Genomic DNA, 13,006 nt, shown 5'->3' with positions numbered 1-13,006 from the left:
TAGAATGGAATGATTTAGAAGCGTTGTTTGTTTGTAAGACGATTCATGGTTAAATTATAGACCAAACTGAAAATGTTTGACGGTGAAACAAAACACGAAACGTGCGTCAGCTGTTTAAACCAACTGTTTAAAAAGATAATAGCTAAAAAATCACCCCTTAGTTCAGAGCTACCACATATGATTGACGTCCGACGCCATTTGCAAATAATTGCAAATCTTCCGATAGGAGGGACGCTGTGGTCTTCAGTCGATCGAGATGGCTCAAAAAGCCAGCAAGAACTTTTTCATGATAAATGTGCTCCTATGAGAGCTATTGAGTGCATCCGTTTCAGAATATGGAGCATAAACGGAGGATTAACTCTTTTTATTCTCTTACTTAATTTCGTTTTACATTTAAGTAAAAAACAAGAAACAATTTTCAAGCACTCTATTGCTCTGTCATCTACCTGCTATGCTGCATTTGTACTGAATTTTTAATAGAAACGAAAGTCAATGAAATTGGCTTCTTAAAACGTCTGACCCTCTTTATTTGAAGTTTTTAAAGTTTAACGATGCATATACACTGAAATAAAAAAAAAAAAATCACAAAGCGAAGTACAATACGGGAGTGATGCCGCAAAAACTTGGTCAGCTTTATTTTTTTTGCATGCTTGGCTTGGCATTTTCAAGCTAAAAATTGTGATAACGGTTTCGTCCATGCCAAAAGTGCCTTATATTTCTGAAAAAGGCAATAGGAACGAAACTCGTAAGGTACGGGATCAATTGGTAAAGAAAAGCGGTAAAAAATAGGTAATCCAACTACAAAAAGAGAAGAGAGGAAAGCAAACAACATAACCGTTTACTGATAAATTGATACAAGCCAGAAAAACTATGCTATTTTGGTAATAAAGCACTAGAAACTTACTTGGAGAAGAATGAGAAGAATTTAGTAATAACACTGTACAATAAATTCAGATTTTTTGATAGAAAAAAAAAACGATTCTTAAAAAAAATAAGTACGATTCCAGTAGAAAACCTGCAACGTGTTTCGAATAGGTCTCAAAAGGTTTATTTTATATATTTATTTCAATACATGTACTCTATGATCAAATAGTACCGGGATTGTTTAATTTAAACGAACCGCGCACGTGGGAACCGGCCCATTTTTTTTTTTTTATTCTTACTGTACATTTGTCACTATTTATCCATTTTGAAGCGATTGAGAGATGTGGGCAAACAATTCTTGGATTTTGCATGATGATAACGCGCCATCGCACCGGGCCCAAATTGTGCTGGATTATTTGACCAAACATCAAGTAAATACCATCGTGCAAGCACCGTATTCATTTGGTATTGGCACGTGGGACTTCTTTTTGTTTCCCACGTTGAAATTACCACTTCTTGGAAGGAGTCTTCAGTCGATAGAGGAGATCAAAGAGAATGCGACGAAGGAGCTGAAGGTCATCCCTTCGTCGGTCTACTAGGGATGCGTGGAGGATGGGGTTAAACGTTGGCCCATGTGTGTTGCTTCAGACGGGTCATATTTTAAACGAGATAAAATAAATTTGCCTGAAATTTAACTCTGTTTTGTTTTATTTAAACTTCCCGGTACTTTGTGATCATAGGGTATATTTATAATATATTTTTGTATTTTAAATGGACCAAAATATAAATACCACAAAATTTCTGGCCTTACAATGACGAAATGAACATAGCTAGTAGAAAATGTTCTTTTTGTTTGCAAAATATTCCCTATGACAACCAATGCTATTTTGCATTCATTTGAACTTTGAAGCACCTTATACTAATGCCCAAAGACGCCTCTATCTCACGGTTTGTGACATGACGATCTTGCTGAATTATTTCGTGCACAGCGTCGATATTTGGTAGACCTTCCCGGAATCGGAATTCGTTGAAAGGCAAATAGCCACTACGAGAATATGTATTCTATTAATTTTTGATAGAGCTTTCACGCCGTATAATGGTTTTAGTTATACGATACGTTTCAGTCTTGTTAATCTATGTCAACCTCGAAAATTGTAAAACATAATTGGACGTAAATATTCATCGCTTAATCCCTTTTTTTGCGAGGTGCATATTTAAACCACTCTAAACAACACTAATATGGCTCTCACATCAAAACGTTTCGAGTGCGTTTGTGGTAGAATTGGCGAATATGTCAAAATTTCCAATGTGAACGTTAATCGGCGCCTGTAAATACCAGAAATGCCCAGGGATAGAAATATAAAAGGCAACCCTCGTATAACTTGAATACAATATTTCTGTGAGCTTCTTTCAAAAACACACCCAATATAATATTTTTAATAACTAAAGTGATTATTTTTCTATGTCTTCGGCAACGCTTCTAAGAAATTTTGTGACAAATAATTTTGTAGAACACTTTATGCCTCAATTGTCCTATTTAAAAATAAATTTTCGATTTTTCTTAAAGTAATATTTAAATTGGTCTGCCACAAAGGAAGGGAATTATATTATAGAACAATCGTTTTAATAATTCTATCAGTAAATGACTGATAACTATCTTCACAGTAATTAAAAAAAAAAATTAGCAGTAAATAATTTTCAGAATTGCGGGAGTGCAAGAATTAGCATAATTTTAGAGTTTTCTCGATTGTAACTTGAAATTAATTGAAGAAGTAAATGCAAAACCTCAACTTTTCTCTTAATAAAACCTTTTCAAAATCTTAAATCGGTCAAAAAGAGGGGAAGTTATAACTGTGGATTTTAAACAATAATTTTAAATTTGTGGTAAATGACTTTGTACTCGACCGGATCTACGAACTTACTATGCCATTTAAAAAGTTTGTGGAATTTTATTTTATTTTATGAAAATCAAGTCTTAAACATTGATAGCGAAAACTTGAATTTATGTTTTTATATTTTCAAGCTATAGTTATTGTCTTCCTCGTTTTTAAATCATTCTTTATCTGCACTAAACAAGTAATTGACTGCTGGCTGTACTCATGACAGAACTGTTCTATACATGAAGTAGTTTTTTTAGTGGATTTGCAGCGGCATCTAGTGATTCCTAATAGAAACCTATTTGTATTTTTAAACTCACTTCATCATAATCAGTAAATTCTTTTTCCTCGAACCTTTTTTCTTTTTCCTCGAAGCTTTCTGTTCATCAAGTTCATTAATGGAATTAAATATTAGTTAATGTTAAGTGAGTAAATAAAGGTTATTGAGAGCGTACGCAGGTATTTCATACTCTCGCTATTCACACTTAAAATTTTTTCAATGGATTTTATTTAAACTCACTTTATCATAATCAGTAAATTCCTTTTCCTCGAACCTTTCTGTTCATCAAGTTCATTAATAGAATTAAATATTAGTTAATGTGAAGTGAGTAAATAAAGATTATTGACAGCGTACGCAGGTATTTTATAATCACGCTTATGCAGGACCACCCTAGCAACATATAAAATGTTGGAAAGTGCAGAAAAAATCTAAAAAAGGAATAATGGTAAACAAAAAACCGAGAAACTGTACAAAAAAAACTTTCTTACTGCAAATATATCCCCTGAAGATTTTAGTATATAAATGCACCAATTTATTTATGATACAAAAAGACTTAATGAATTCATCACATATTTTTACACATACTAAGCAAAAATAAATATTATAAATGGCTACTGTGGAGGTTAGTTTAAATTTGAAGCTTGAAGGATTTTCTATTCTAACTATTTGTATATAACAGAGTGTAATGGAAAAAGGAAAGGACTAATTGTTTACAAATTCTTTATGTTGTCAATTTTACAATCTCAAACATACTAACATTAATTAAAAATTACTCTGCTTCCTCAAGTTTAAATTTTTTCTTTTGCCTTTTTTCGTAGTTGATTATAGTTTGGACATTTTTTAAAAACTATTTTTTGTTTGTTTTGTTAAGAAAATTCTTTTATCACATCAAACATAATATCACTATTGTATATTTTGCTCTATATTAATTGCATTTATCGGCAGCGTACGAGATTCAATTGCAAATTGAAACGTGCCAACAATCCAGAGCACACAGAACAGATTTGTGTAAGGAATTTTCAGAAAATTCCGGAAAATTGTGTGCAATTCTTATTGCAAAGAGTTTACGCACTTCGCTTGCTGCTTCAATATGTGCAGTGAAGATAGAGGCAATGCATACCAAATATGTTCGCAAGAGTAAATTAATATTGTTCGATAGTATACCTGGTATACTCTTCTCAAGTAAGTAACTAAAGAAAAAATTCTCTGAAGTGCTGTCAGGCGTATGATTAACATTTAACACATATGTTTGTGTGTGTGTAGAAGAACATATGCCTATTAGTATTCGGATATTTACTACACAGTGCGGAAAGTTTTAATTTTTTTTGTTGCCACACATGAGAAAATTCATGCGTGCGTGATCGTAGAGCTCAATTGGTTACTCCATGTGTAAGTTTTTAACTACACATCAGCTTGTCAAAGTTTTTTAATAGGACTTCAAAGTGATAGCTAGGCTCCGAAAAATTATTAATAAAAAATGTGTTTGATATAGGAATATGGGTATGAACTAAAAGAGGAATATAAAGTAAATTTTACAAAACAAGTTTCTTAAAAAAATGTTTCTCCTGAAAGAATAATATGTGAAATGGGTTCTTCTTCAAAATTTTCGTACTTTAATATCCTTGCAAATATCTAACTATAGAAGAATGTAAAGGAAATAAAAAAAGTTTCTTTCTTAAATATTTTTTTAAGACATGTATGAAGTGCTTCAAGAAGTTTGTATAGTAAAATGTCCTTGAAAATATTGAACGAAAGAAGAATTTTAAAGAAACTTATAAAATAAAAAATCTTTATATATAAAAATGAATGCTTGTCTGTATGTCCTCGATGAACTCAAAAACTACTGGACCGATTATTATAAAAATTGGTATATATATGTATTTTTCCACGGAGAAGGTTTGTGAAATATGCTCACTGATGCCACTAGCCACCAGGTGGCGCTGCAGAGTAGCAACTTCTGCCCCGTTCAACCGATTGTCATAAAAATTGATGAGCTTAATGCATGTCTTAAATCATCAGTTCTATGGCATCATTTACAGAAATCGACTTTGAACAGTAACATGCGTGTACAACTACAACGGGATGCATCGACTGGAAATTTTGCAAAATAATTATCGAATATTGGAAATGGGCGAATGGGCGAATGGAAATTGATGGATCTACACAATGTATCACCCTTCCAGCAAATTTCTGTAAGATCACAGAAAGCATCGATGAATTTGTGCAAAACATTCTACAAAACTTCTAAACATTGCACAAAACTACAAAAACCCTCAGTGGCTCAGAACGCGTGCTATATTAGCAGCCAAAAACATCGATGTCAATACCATCAACTTCCCCATTCAGCATGGAATACCCAGTGAAACGACAACATATAAGTCCATCGATACTGTGGAGAATCAAGACGAGGTTGTCAGCTATCCAACTGAATTCTTGAATTCGCTTGATTTGTCAGGCATGGCGCCGCCACTACGACTTTGCAACGGAACCAGACTCTCAGTCAAAAAAATGGTGAACAATGTTATCGAGGCAACAATTTTAACTGGAAAATTCAAAGGTGAAGACGTACTGCTGCCACGTATCCCAATGATCCCTACAGATATGCCATCCATTACAAGTGCGTGGATTAAATTTGGAGAATCCATGCTTCTCACATGGACAGCTCCATGGGGCTTGCTCACGTGTCGGAAAACCTTCTGATTTATTCGTCCACCCACCAGATGGAAAAGCAAGAAATATTGTGTATCCCACTTCAATAAACATCGAATTGAAACTAAACTTTGTAATGTCACAATTTTTTCGAAATAAACAAAATCAATAAAATGGTTTAGAATGTATTGACTATTTGTGTACTGATTTTTCTTTAAAGTTATTTTTCTTAAATTTATTTTAGTTGTTGGCGTAGTAACGCGCGCCAGGTACAGCTAGTTTCTTATAAAATTTAGCCTTTTAAAATATTTTAAAAGTGTTCTTTGTAATTTGTATTCTTCGGTGTACTTAAATATTATACATTAAATAAAAAAAGGTTTGGAAAACATTTAAAATATTACTTTTTTTATTCAATTATTCTTTTCATAATATGGAAAAAATATCTTTTGAAGTTTTTCATCTTCAGTCGACCGGCTTTGAGAGGTTCCTTTAACTTTCCATAATGCCCTAATGAGGCATTTTTTTTTTCTAAATGAGAGAAGAATAAGAATAAAATAAAAAAAAATTCTTAAAAAAATATTTTTGTAAAACATGTGAAAAGTATCCTTTGTGAAAAGTGTCCTTTGTGAAATTTGTATCTTTCAATGACCTTGAAAGACCGAAGAATATAAAGGAAATTGAAATAAAAGTATATTAAAAACTGTTTCTTTTAAAATATGTCAAATGCGTCCTTTTAAGTTTTTTCCTGCACTGTCCTCGAAAATATTGAGTGAAAGAAGCATATAAAAGAAATACGAAAAAATAAAATTCTTAAATAATTTTACTTTTTAACACCTTGACGTGCTTTAAGGAGTCTGGCTCGTGATGAAAATTTGGTCCAAACAAGAATATGACGAGCCAGGCTCGTGAATAGATCGTTGGGCCAAACGTAAATATCACGAACTGAGGCCGTGTACAGATAGTCGGATCAAATATAAACATCACGAGCCTGCTTCGAGATTCAATGTTAGTTTCTATCTGTAAGCCACCACAGTTGGTCACGAGTCTCAAAATTGCAGTTACAAAGTAATTAATATTATTCTAATCTGTTGAACGTCGACGCGTTTGGGCCATGGGCCCGAGTTTCATCGAGCTAAATGGCACGGCAAGGAGTTAAAGAAAGTGAAATGTGTTCTTCAAAATTTGAATAATTTAACGTAATTGAAAATATTAAAAGATACAGGAATTTAAAGAAAATGAAAAAAAATGGGTTTTTGGAAAAAATTTTATAAATATAAAAAGTGTCCTTTGCAATTTTTATTCTGCAATGTTCCTGAAAGTATTCTGCAAAAGAACAAAAAAAAATTATTTTGAGATATTCAACGAAAAAAGAATATACAAAATTAAAAATGTTTAAATAATTTTTTTTAAGGTTTAAAAACTGTGTTTTGAAATTTTTTTCACGCAATGTTCTAAATATGTTGAATGTAGGAACGAAATTTGAACAAAATCTCTTGAAAAATTTTCTTTTTTAAAGGATGTGTTCTTTAAAATCTTTGCCCTAAAATAGCCTTGAAAATATTGAAAGAAGGAAGAATATGAAGTAAGTGTTAGAAAAAATTACCTGCATTTATTCTTTTTATAGTATGTGAAAATATATTTTGAATTGTTTATCCTCAACCTATGGGCTTGAGTGATATTTCTCTTCAATTGACTCTTCGTCATGCATAAACCGACTATGCTACAAAAAATAAATTGTTTTTCCTGGATTGTAGTCTACCTAAGTAGATGGCGTTTGTCACATAATAATCTGTGGTGTAAGTGAGGAGCTTCACTCGCATCAGTGCTAAGATTTTTTTTGTTAAATTTGATTTTTTTTATGTTAACATTTAGCTAATTCTTTCTTCTAAATCAAGTTGTATATAGGGCAATATAGCAAAGATTGATTGACATTTAAGAGCCCCAATTTTGTTGAACCGTCAGTGCTAAATGAAATCAATCCATTCTTAAAATGTATCGACCTCTACTCGAATTCCCTTGTTATGGGTGTTACTCTGCAATTGAGGATAAATAAGACTTTCAAATCAAATGTGATCTTCCTTTAATTGAAAAGAAAATTAAACAAAAATGCATATCCAAAAGCAATTAATAATGAATGACTACATGCAAATAAAAGTAAATAATGCTTCTTCCAATCCCCAAGAAGGGTTTGCATCAACTGCGACCAAATCTGTCTTCTTTATATCAATAAAAAATATAAATAAATAATTGGCGGGTACACTTCTGTTAGGTGTTTGGCCGAGCTCCTCCTCCTATTTGTGGTGTGCGTCTTGATGTTGTTCCACAAATGGAGGGACCTACAGTTTCAAGCCGACTCCGAACGGCAGATATTTTTATGAGGAGCTTTTTCATGGCAGAAATACACTCGGAGGTTTGCCATTGCCTACCGAGTAGCGACCACTATTAGAAAAATGTTTTTATTAGTTTTGCTTTCACCGAGATTCGAACCAACGACCTCTCTGTGAATTCCGAATGGTAATCACGCACCAACCCATTCGGCTACGGCGGCCGCTTCTTCATATCAATAAAAATAATATATTGACCGTTCTCAAGTTTACCTTCAACCCTTGAACACACACTCACAACATGTCAAATGTGGCAATAGGCCCAAAAAAAGTAATCAAAGAGTTTTTCGATAGCATAAAAAAGTGCATTGCCGCAGAATTAATTTGGCTACTTAGTAACATCGAGCGGCTCCGTCAGAATTAAAAAACAAAAAAAAACCGCAGCGCTTTGTACTAAACAAAGTGTCAGAGGTAGACTGAAACATTGTCAATCATTTTCTGTGATTACCTGAAACTAGAGATTACCTCATTACCTATAGTGGATGATGCTTCTAACATACCAAAATACCGCTCTCAGATCAGCAACGGGACTCTTCCACAAGCATCAACGCTTTCTGTCAAGGAGCATAAAACTGGCTCTGCCGGAGGAATCACTCTAGTAGGCACGTGTTGTATGCTGAACCCCCTCCTAGTCACTTCAGAAGTCAGTCAACTAACTAAAAGGATTTTGGACTTATGTATAATAACCACTGGACCTCATGACGAACTTACAGACGATTAACGACATTCAAGAAGAGCCGCTTACCCCTTTTATGAATTCTTGCTCCTCGATATCAGTAACGAAGTCGAACCATCACCCTTTTGAAACGAAAAGATCCAGCTGCTACATGTGACCTGCATTACTCTGAGACAATTCCGTTCTTAATATTATCCATAATTAACACAGTCATACTCAGAGAAGTATTCAAAAATTTAACAGCCTTAGCAAAGGGTAGAGTAAATGTAATATTACTATGAAAAAGGCCATTAGATACCACTCGTTCGGAGCTTTTCATTCGACTAAATCGCGGTTGGCAGCTAGTACTTGCATTTTACCATCTCTTCGCTATCGAATGGGTGTTACTTTTATACAGCATTTTCTGCTAAACTACTGAAATGTGTGCCACGATGTAAATTACTCTACCAATTTACGTCAGTAAATATTTTCGCAACCTCACCATCCTTTTTAAGTCACATACATATGTACAAGTAAAGGGAGTAGTGCTCGAATGCCCAGTGTGCATATGCGCATGATATTGAGCCTACAAGAAAATTCACCATAAGCGGAAAGAAAATAGTTCAAAATTAATATGCAAAGGCACATACATTTCAACATATTTTCTTGCAAAAAAAATGTCGCTCTCATCTATCAAAATCTGAATTCAAGTTGGCATCAGTCCACTGCTCAGCATCGACATCTGTCACAAACAAATTAAATCCAAGCTCCTACGTGATTGACTACTCTTCCTTATAGCTAATCGCAAAGTTCGAGCTTCGACATTTCCGTCTAAAAAGCGAAGAAATGGCTGAACACAATGTGTTGATGAGTAATGATTTCAGTAGGTGTGCCCTATACCGGCCTTCATCAATCAAATGAGTGACTACATCAACCTTTTATTCTGAGATTTTCTCTTCTTCCACAAAGTCAACAAACGATGGTAAAAGTTTTCGCTAGTAATCGAAATCAGTAATAACAAGCATCAGTAATGGCCTTGTTTCAGCTGAGTAAGTTAGAGCAGCGTAAGACGAACTATTTACATGCTGATTTGTGCTTTTGAATTCACACTTTGATTTCGTTTGCCACACTTATCCAACATATCTTTTTAAGTAACTTATTTCAGTTTCTATAGTTTCTGTGTCTTTTTTTTCCTTTTTTGACTTGAACTGTTTTTCTACCACCCATTAATCAATTATGCTTTGTTGTCTGTTTGTATATTTTTCATTGTTTTGTTTAGTTTTGAAAATTCAAGGCATAAAATAGTCTTCTCTTCTTAGTTTGCTAAAGTCAACAAAGAAAATTTTAGGTTACAAAAAAAAAATATTACCACACCACTTTTGACTTGCAGCGACAGCTGAGGGGTTTATTATTTTAAGCATTGTAGTTAATTTTTCTGAAAATTGGTTTACTAGTAAGAAATAAACTGAAAAATGTAATAATTTTAAGATTTATTTTATGTAAAGAAGCCAATTCGTTAGAGAAGCACTCGAAAAGAAGAAATATGGCACTGCAGTATTTTAACGGCTGTGGCTCAACGGCTAGCACTCAAATGCAGATAGTGTTTAGATGCGTAGTTGAATTATAACTGTCAAACGTCAGATGATTTAGATAAGCCTCGGCCTCGAACAGAGTTAGCCAATCTCCACTACACGCCACTAATTAATACTGAAAATTCTTGCACTCGGAGCCCTAATTATTATTATTATAATTATTGTGTCAGTTTGATACGTATAGAATAAAATACCTCCATCCGATGGTCCAAATTTTCGATGACGCTGAGGCATAATTGAGGTTCTATGCCGTTAATGTGCCGAATTATCTCATCCTTTAGCTCTTGAATTATTACTGGCTTATCGACGCACATCTTTTCTTTTAAATAACCTCAAAGAAAGAAGTCTAACGGTGTCAAATCACATGATCTTGGCGGCCAATTGACATCGCCGCGACGTGAGATTATTCGGCCATCAAATTTTTTGCGGAAAAGAGCCATTGTTTCGTTATCTGTGTGACAAGTGGCACCGTTCCGTTGAAACCACTTATCGTCCACATCCATATCTTCCAATTTGGGCCATAAAATGTTCGTTATCATCTCACGATAGCGAACACCATTCACAGTAACTGCCTGACCGGCCTCATTTTGGAAAAAATACGGCCCAATGATGTCGCCGGCCCATAAACCGCACCAAACAGTCACTCTTTGTAGGTGCATTGGCTTTTCGGCAATCACTCTTGGATTATCATTCGCCCAAATGCGGCAATTCTGCTTATTGACGAATCCACTGACGTGAAATTGTGCCTCATCACTGAAGATGATTTTCTTCGAAAATTGGTCATTCACTGTTGCTATTTCCTGCTACCATTCTGACATTGACGACGCTTGAAATGGTCAAGAGGTTTTAGTTATTGAGTCAATTGCATCTTGTAAGCGTGTAAATGCAAGTCTTTATGCAAAATGTTCATCAACGACGAGCGTGAGAGGTGCAATTGTTGGGCACGACGACGAATTGAGGTGGGCGGCTCTTCAACCACACTATCGCGAACAGCAGCAATGTTTCCTGCAGTACGAGCTGTACGAGCATGCACTGGTGTTTTCACATCTCCTATAGACCCGGTTTGCTCAAACTTTTGCCCAATTTTCCCGATTGTACACACATTTGGTCGATTAAATTGACCGAAAAAATCACGAAGTGCGCGATATGCACTTTGAGTTGAATGCCCGTTTTCGTAATAAGCCTGAATAACTTTAACGCGTTGCTCGATTATGTATCTTTCCATAGTTCAAATTGAGTTAGTCTGAAATTGAAAAATATGAAATGAAATGCAGAAAAAACTTGACGTTTAGGTGTGGTTTATATCCAACATCGACCCTTAAAATTTAACCACCCTTTATTTTAAAAACTATTTTTTTTGTAATAGGAAAGCGGTGCAAACCAGCAATGCTCCTATCGTCGTCATTTAAGTACAAAATTTCGCAGATTGGTTTCTTTTAGTCGAATACCTGTGGGCTCTTCATCGAATTCGAGAAATGATGTATTAGCTCTTGTGGAAGGTTGCAAACTACTTTCTTCTCCTATGGTTGTTTTTTAAACTCCAGCACATATTCTTTAACTTTATCTCGGACATCATACAGAGTGTATGACACTGCAAAATTTTAATGTAATATCGGCTGCAATAACTGCATTCCATGAGTCAGAGTGTAAACGAAAAATTTTTCAAACCTTTGCAGTAACATTGATTGAATTTGAGTATTAATTTCCGTAAGAAATTTTATGTGTTCAGAATCTTCGGGCCTAATATCAGCTGTTTTGTATAAATTGGTGTATAAATTCAATTTTGACCAGGTCTGCTGACAACTTTTGTTTAAACTCCATGTGGCTCTCAGAAAGCATTCTCGTTAATGTACGCCTACTGGGGATCTCTCTTCCAGGAAAAATTTTTAAGAAACTGCTCTATAATAGACAATGGAGAGCACGTTTCGTAAGCAAGAGAAGGAATATCTCATTCAATTGCAGATCTAGCACGCAAACTTCTTCTGTTTCCAGCCTTTTTCTTTTGAAAGTCTTTAAATGTGTTTGGATGTTTTTCGCGTAAGTCGTGTATAAAGTTAGAACTTACGCGTAGTGAATCTTTAACTCACTTAAGGCATACTTGACAGATAGTGATTATACCTATCATTTTCGATTGGTATGACGTCGAAGCTCTCTCTTAAATAAACATTGCGAATATGTGTAAATTTTTAATTGCACCTTCTACCTTCTCAACTATTTTGAAAAATACTCTATGTAAAAGAATTTTATTAACGCCGAAAAACTGTTATTGAAGAAATTCTTCAGCACTCGCATTGGTACTGATAGTACGTACACAACTGGTAATTCCCATTGTTCCATCAACCCGAATTGGTTTATTCGAACCAGGTTTGGGCTCAAAAGTGGGATCAGCCAATGAATCGTCACTTTCCAAATCTATTTCAGTATCAGTCGTTCTATATGGTGAAATATAAAGATTTATAGACAGAATTCTCCACGAAAATTCGAGTATCATGTCTGCAAAAAAAAACTCGTTTCCTTTCAAAAAAATAACCCTCATGAGTCCAACTCCGGCTACACAATACACAGTATTTTTGCGTAGAACTCCTTTACGCGTGGGCGACCTTCGGCTGCGCTGCAAAAAAATAATCCTCATCAATCCAACTCCGTCTAGGCAGTCCACAGTATTTTTGCGTAGAACTTCTTTCCTGGTGAAATATAAGAGATCT

This window comes from Anastrepha obliqua, chromosome 2, assembly GCF_027943255.1.
Source record: "Anastrepha obliqua isolate idAnaObli1 chromosome 2, idAnaObli1_1.0, whole genome shotgun sequence".
Lineage (NCBI taxonomy): Eukaryota > Metazoa > Arthropoda > Insecta > Diptera > Tephritidae > Anastrepha > Anastrepha obliqua.
The sequence above is the reverse complement of the archived record's forward strand: the minus strand, read 5'-3'. Positions refer to the sequence as shown.